Raw genomic sequence first — 7,476 nt, 5'->3', positions numbered from 1 at the left:
GAAAAGCCTATTAGGGCTTGATCATAGAGCCAGAAAGGGGCAGCTGAAGAGTTTTGACTTAATTCGGTTGACATAATGGAACCTTTACAAGTTTCCAAGTATAATGTAGCATGCTATCCTTTGGGAAGAATTTGGTCAACCGGTTGCAAGTAGCATTAAATTGAAGAGCTGGGAGACTGTTGAAGAACATGAAATCTAAGGACCTAATTATATGGATAAAGAAACTGAGACCAGAGAGGAGGGGACTTGCCATGAGATTACATAGCAATTTTAGGGCAAGGAAAGAACTATACACTCCCTCTCCTTTGCCTCCCCATGCCAGTCCTGGTTCTAATCCCAAATGGTTGAGCTCTTCTGACTCTTCCTCTCCCTTCCCAGTGGTTGGCTTACATTGAGGCCTCATCTCTTGAGGTAGTTAGCTGACTTTATTTAAATGTTCAGGCCCTATACTTTCTGCATCTTCCTCTGCCTTCTATAGGAAGGAAGAGGTGGAGGAAGAGGAGAAACAGTTGAATATCTACAATGGTGAAGGCAAGGACTGTGTTAAGGACTCAGCGATGAATTTGACTCTCAGTCCAGAAACAGAGAAAGACAAGGCAACCAATGACACTATTCAGAGTCACCCTTAAATAAGCAGAGTGATGGGCCATGTCTCCACTGGAGGTGGTGGTAGGGGCCAGAGGCCTCTCAGAGGAGGGAATATTGAAGTGAAGTCTGAAGAGCTTAGGTAAGTGTTGCTAGGTGGATGAAGAAGGACGAGGACTCCTGGGAAAACGAAGAACACGTGTAAAGACAGAGAAGCACAAACAGGTAAGATGTGGGAAACCATTAGAACTTCAATTGGTTAGAGAATGGGGGGCCTGTAAAGGACTGGCAGAAATGTCTGAAGGGCTGTGCAAATGACACTAAGGAGTTTGGTCTGATGGGTTTTTAAGCTGGTGAGCGGCAACATCAGGTTGGTATTTACCACCCGTATTCCACGCCCCTTTCGTCTTTATTATTTCTCTCATAGCTTCTTCGTATCTTTTCCTCTCGGTCAGCTGTGGGAGATTATGAGTTCTGCACATTGGAGTGTTCCAACAGAGACCAGTGAGTGAGCTAAGGACCGGGGTGCCTGGGCTCAGGGGAAATCTCAGCGTACCCACATACTAGCTTTGTGTTAAGAGCAAGCTACTTAACCTCTCTGGACTTCAGTTTCTAGGCAAAAGAGAGAAAATGATAATGGCAAACTCAGAAGGGCTTTGTGAGACTTAAATGAAATGCATATGACAAATCCTTAGAATATTGTTTGGTACAAAGAAAAGACTGCCGTGGGCTAGACAAAGGCCTTTGGGTAAGGAACTGTAATGTGTATAAGGAAATGGTGCGACCAGAGCCTGGTCTTCTGCAAAGTTTTGTGTGCCATCACTGGAACAATGAGAATGCTTCTGTAGGCCTTCAGCCTCAAGTATGCAATCCTCTGATTACATGACCTATGCCCTACCTGAAATTCTGTGCTTCTTTTAGTCTTTGAATTGCTAAATCTGTATTTCTCTAGCATTGAGTCTGCAAGTTTACACAGCATTCCCTTCTTTCCCAAGCCCCTGCACACAACAGGTTTTACCAGGGATGTTGAGAAGAGTGAGAATATAAGAAACCAGATCAGCAAATGAAAATGAGGCTTTATATTTGAGTTGGAACTGGCAACATGGCATGTGGTTCATCAAGAATCCAATTTATGACTTTGCCTCTTATACTCCTGGTGAGTGCCTCATGAGTTGAAGTTATCTTTTGTGATTAACTTTATATAATGTTTGTGCTAACACCATGCCCACCTGAGCAATTCATAAATATTTCAGGAGGAGAAACACAGTGATCTTCCCCAACACACTCATATAACAGTTTCAACATAATTAGTAGCATTTCTGGATCCAACACAGCACTCTTATAATGTGTATGATGGAGGAAATGAATGACTCTAATTATACCTTATTAAATCTTATTAATCCTCATTAGAACCCTATTATTCTTTATAAGTGGGTTAATGGAGAAAAGAAAAAAGAAATGCTGGTCAAGTCCTGTTATAGCTGATGAAGATTGGGTGAATCCATTCTTTGTGTGATACAAGGTTTTTTCGTATTAAACAGTGGCACTCAGCACATCAGTTTGCTGAAATGTTGAAGACACAGTAAGTGAATTGTGTTGTAATTGGATCTGATCTTTTTAAAATCCCACAACATAATCTTTTTTTTTAAAAATTAAAGTTTATTGGGGTGACAATTGTTAATAAAGTTACATAGGCTTCAAGTGTATAATTCTGTAATACATCATCTATATATCACATTGTGTGTTCACTACCCAGTCAGTTCTCTTTCCATCACCATGTATTTGATTCCCTTTTAAGAGCTCATATTTCCTATTCAAACCATGTTAGTTGCAAAGAGAAAAATGTTTCATTATTTTATGGAATAGGTACTCTTGACCTTATCTCTCTACTACTGTCTTCATATTTTTGTACGTGTAGATGAGAAATTGAGAGGAAGTTACAGATTAAGCCATTTGAACCCAGGAATGTCTGAATTTAAAGACCTTGCACAGGGAAGGTGTTAAATAAATGCTAAGGACAAATATATATATATATATATATATATATATATATATATATACACACACACACACACACACACACACACACACACACACACTTCCTTCCTTCCTTCCTTCCTTCCTTCCTTCCTTCCTTCCTTCCTTCCTTCCTTCTTTCCTTCTTTCAATTCTTGGTTAAAAAATTGTCACCAAATCCCAAAAAGAACCAAGTTTTGGAAGTTTCATGAGTAGTTATTTGCAGTGTATTCTCAACATTCATGACTGGGAATTAGGTCCTGCTGGAGGTCAGGGTCTCCTGGTTGGATGGATACATCATGGGATTAGTCAGGTGACCTGGCTAGGCAGAGGTGAGTTCAGGTGCTTTTGTGTTGGGCAAGTCACTTTACCAGAGTTTCTATCTCTGATGTGAAAGGGGGACTATAGTTTGTCCTATAACATGAAGATCTAATAAACCACTGAGGGAGAACTAATTATGTGCTGAGGTGAGGGATTCTTATTGTAGATATTAATAGGATACAAATTCAAGGAAACAAAGCCTCCAGCCTTGGAACGCCTTTCAGGCAATGGCTGCTGCACATTATAACCCCTCTACAGTAAATGGTGGTTTTCATGGTTGCTCACATTTACAAATGTCAGAGGAAAAAAAAATCCCTCAAACTTTCCAAGAACAGGCCTGCCTTTATTCAAACCAGTTCACCCAGTTCGCTGATTTTTTTTTTTTTTTTTTTTTTGAGCTATAGGCAGAGTAAGCTTTCTGGGCTTCCAGATAGATCTGGGGGAATGAATGTTCAACTTCCAGGGGTTCCTTTATTTGAGCACAGAACAGAGAAAGTAGCCCTGAAACAACTGACTCTCTGCTATTCAGGGCTGTCAATAAGACCTTCCAGGAACTGACTCCCAGGTCAAGGGAAGCTCCAAATCTCTTCATCCATTGGGTGGTCCGTGTGTTCCGCTGACATATAACCTAATTCATTGTTCAGTGGGAAGGAGGGAGTAAGGGCCCTGCCTAGAGGCGGGAACACCGCTGGGAGTCTGAGTACGCGGGTCCTGCGCCTGGATTCGTGGTGTGTATGACTTTGTATAAGTCATTTCTCCTCCAGAGCTTCACTTTTTTCATGTGTAAAGTGGAAGGTTTGGAAGCTGATTTTTGCCCGCTCTGACATCCAGTACATATTGAGTTGGCAGGGAATCCAGGGCGGGGCTCAGGAGCCACATCTCAAAAGGGGATTCCAGGGAAGGATCTCTGCTGCTCAGGCTCAGCGCCCTAACTTGGCGCTTTAAGAGCAGACGCAGGTTCTGTCATTTCTTCAGCCCCTCAAGTTGGCCACTTCCTCCTGCTACGTCTTCTTCCTCTTCCTGCAGTGCAGGCAAAGCCCCCACACCTCCCTCTTTTCCTTCCTCCTTTGAAAGCTCCCTGCATCCCCGCGTCTCCACCTCTTTCTCCCAAGAAATAAAATGCCCCTTGTGAGCCCACCTTTTGGCCAAACCACTGCCGGCTGCGAGCACCCCCTCCTCCGCCAGGCGAGCGTCGCTCGGCGGCCCCGCGGGCACCCGCCTTCCCATACCTTACATGGACAAATGCGTGCAGGCAAAGTCAGGAATTCAGGCCCCTGACGTCAGCTTCCAGCTCTCAGGGCACCGCACGGGAGACCAAGGGGGAGGGGGTGGGGACGGTGGGGAGGAAGGAGGGGGAAAGGCACCAACCAGCAGCCGCTCCAGCCCTGCCGAAGTTTCACTTTTTGTCTGTGGGTTCGCTCCCGGGCCCCGCGCGAGCTTTCCCGGGATATAAGTAGCTTTAGCGAGCGGGGGACAGCTGGGCGCTGCAAGGTAAGGGCTGGCTGCACCGCCTGGGGCGCGGGGCGCGGTGCGGGGCGCGGGGCCGGGCCTGTCCGGGGCTGGGGACAATGGGAGGGGGAGTGCCCGGGCACCTCCTCCTTCGCCTCTGCCTCCGCCTCCAGCCGCCGCCGCCGCTGCTGCCCCGGCTGCCTCCTCCCAGAGGTATTGTTGCAAATCCTCCTTCCTTCCCCCCACCCTCCGCCCGCGGGCGCCTCGGGAACCCCCAGCCCTCCCCGGGCGCAAGCGCCTCCGGGGTAGCAGGAGCGCGGGCGCAGGGCGTGGAGTGCGCGCCCTGCCCGGGCCGCAGGGCCGCGGTACGGAAGTGCCGTCCGCCGCGCAATCACGGGGTGCACGCCATGGGGGAGGGGGACCCCGAGCTTTTCGGAAAGCAAGGCCCGCAGGCTGGGCGGGGTTGGAGCCCTTATGCGCCCCCTGCCCAGGCTTTTCTGGGCGCCTAGGGGGCGGGGCCACACCCAGCCGCTTACAGCTTTCGCGGAATCCCAGTTGTCACAGTGGAAGGGGCCTAGGAACCCAGGCATCCAAGCCCCTCAATTTACAGTTGGGGAAACTGAGGTCCAGAGAGAAGGAGGGCTTCCTCCGAAGTCAGTCACTAAAAGCCAAGCTGAAATTAAAATAGGTGGCTCCTGATTTCAAATTGTCTTTCTCCCAGCATTTCCCCAGCACCCACTGTGTGCCAGGCACTGTGCTGGGTTGTTGAGTCAGAAAGGCAGATGAGGACCAGTTCCTGTGATTAGGGAGCACTCAGACAACCAAGGAAGCAAACCGACCCAAGATAGAAAAGGCTGAGTGTTGGGGAAAAGGCATAAATAGTTTTAAGCGACTCCGAGAAAGGAGTTTGATTTTGGGCCCCTGGGGAGGGAACAGAGATTGGCCTTTGGGGGGGAGCCCATGCTTGATCATGGCTTTTGAAGAATGGGAGTTGTCTGAATCCAGCCACTGACATGGAAGGAGGGTATTTGCACAGTGGTGCGGTGGGGGTGGGGAGACTGTAGACCAGAAAAGACTAAATAAAATGTGGAGAGTGGAGATGAATTGTTAATGTTACTGTTTTGGGGGCGTGGGGTTGGAGGAATGGGGTACATGAGATGAGATAATAAGTGAATTGTGCCTAAGTATTAGGTCAGAACAGTGTTTTTGGAGCTTTGGGGTGCTGGGGGATAGAAAGATTTCTCTGGCTTCTCTTCCCTTCCCAGGCAGGGATCCACTGCCTCCCAGCCCTTTACACAAAATGCAAAAATTTAGGGTCATCTCTGAGTCACTTTCCTAGTATTAGACTCACTTAACTTTGTTTCCAATCCTCTTTCTCTTTTTTCCTCCTCCCCTTTTTCTGGCTTGCCTCCCAATAAAGCTCATTCTCACTAAGGTGTTAGTGACTTAATGGCTTACCTCTCCCAGAACTTGTACATTTTAAGAAATCCTTTAAGTGGAGGGAAGGAAAGCATCTAACTCCTCCCCACTGCCCTTCTCAATCCTCTCCCTCCCTCCCTCACAGATAGGAAAATAAAAATAAAGGCCCAGAGAAGGTGGGTGCTAGTTTTAGAGCCTGAAGTGAATAATGGTGGACAGTGTATGTGTCGGGGGCAGAACTCCCAATAGGGCTCACTCTACACCATTACCAACCTTCCTCCCTCCAGGGTTCCTGCCAGTACTAGGGAAATGTTAAAAGGAAGAGTGTGTGTCTTACATTTAATCTTTGCAAGATAGTCCCTCAGTTCCAACACCCAGGACTCTACAATCTGGATTGTAGACTGTATATGGCAGATAAGTAGTTGGGGTTAGCTGTCAGAGTGGAAGGGGTACAGGCCTTAGAGCTTTGGGTCAGGCAGTCCCCCAGTGTCATCCACTCTGTAAGCAGCCGGCTGCCTTTGGAGGTGGGCAGAGGGAGGAGAAGCTGAGCTGCTGAGCTAGTTTGCTATGGCTGAGACTGAGTGAGACCCTTGGGGTGCCATAGTCTGGTGGAGAGGTCCTCGCTCTGGGGGAAGTAGGCAGTCAGTTCCTTGCAGTAAGTAGTGGAAAAGGAGGCTTGATTATGAAGGGCCTTAGAGATGCCTGGCTCAGGAGTTTGAACATGACTGGCAGCCATCAATTGAGGGTTTTGAATAGACAGGGACACAATTGAGAGGAGAGGGACTGGTACTGGGAAGCCTTCTGATGCCCACTTCTAGTGAGAGTGGCAATAATTTGGCCTGAGAATATTATCAGTGGGTGTTCATTCGTTTACTGGACCCATAGTACTGAGTACTTATTATTCACCTTTGGCAAATCTGAAAATTTTATTGCAGGCTCCTGTATTTTATTAGGTTGGTGCAAAAGTAATTGCGGTTTAAAAGGTTAAAACTAATTCCAAAATCCACAATTACTTTTGCACCAACCTACTAGAGACAGATAAGTTGTGTTTTATCACTTCTAAAACATACTTTTCAAATTTTCATATGACTGAAATTGGGTGGTCTTATGATCACAGATGTTTCATAGTTGAGCACTTTTTCATTCTAAGTTGATGATGGTACATCTTACAGTCAATGGTTTAGATGTGATATAATTTGTTAATCGTACCCTGTATGAATATACAAGTGCTTTGCACTTTATGCAGCACTTTCCCATCAGATGTTCCATTTGAATCTCAAAAATCCCCTGAGAATTGGGCCTGGTGACACTGTCATCTCCACTGCAACCCTTGCCCAAGGTCACACAGCTAATTAGAAATGTGCTCAGAATTACAACCCAGAACTTTGACTCTTGGTGTTAATATGTGATTTTACCCTGCTGTGGAACTAGCATGGGTTAATTGGGAACTGGGGAAGTTCCCAATTGGATTTGATTTCAGAATTATGGTTAAAATGCTGGAATGATGATGGGTTTTTGGAAGGGCAGAGTGTAACCCACAGGGATTGGGAAGCCCCCTGAGCCCAGAGATTTGCTGCATTTAATGGAAAACTGACAGGGCAATAGAAGACGCCAGGTAACATGGTAAAACCAGAGGATGGAACACACGGCTGTTTATACACAGAAAGGAGAAGAGCAGTGCAGGAA

General features: G+C 46.7%; 1 protein-coding gene across 3 annotated transcripts in view; it reads left to right on the top strand.

Annotated features, from left to right (window-relative positions):
- The first annotated feature begins 2,760 nt into the window (after positions 1-2,760).
- LPP (LIM domain containing preferred translocation partner in lipoma) overlaps positions 2,761-7,476 on the top strand; it is a 656,883-nt gene continuing 652,167 nt past the window's right edge. For 2 of the 3 annotated variants that reach the window (XM_033123201.1, XM_033123175.1), the window contains exon 1: positions 2,761-4,413. The gene's annotated coding sequence lies outside the window, so the exon portion shown is untranslated. Of the gene's footprint in view, positions 4,414-4,527; positions 4,585-7,476 lie in introns of those variants that run through there. The other variant, XM_033123185.1, reaches the window with a different exon arrangement.

The sequence above is a fragment of the Rhinolophus ferrumequinum genome, chromosome 2, assembly GCF_004115265.2.
Source record: "Rhinolophus ferrumequinum isolate MPI-CBG mRhiFer1 chromosome 2, mRhiFer1_v1.p, whole genome shotgun sequence".
In the NCBI taxonomy this organism is placed as follows: domain Eukaryota; kingdom Metazoa; phylum Chordata; class Mammalia; order Chiroptera; family Rhinolophidae; genus Rhinolophus; species Rhinolophus ferrumequinum.
This window is presented reverse-complemented; position numbering and strand designations above follow the sequence as displayed.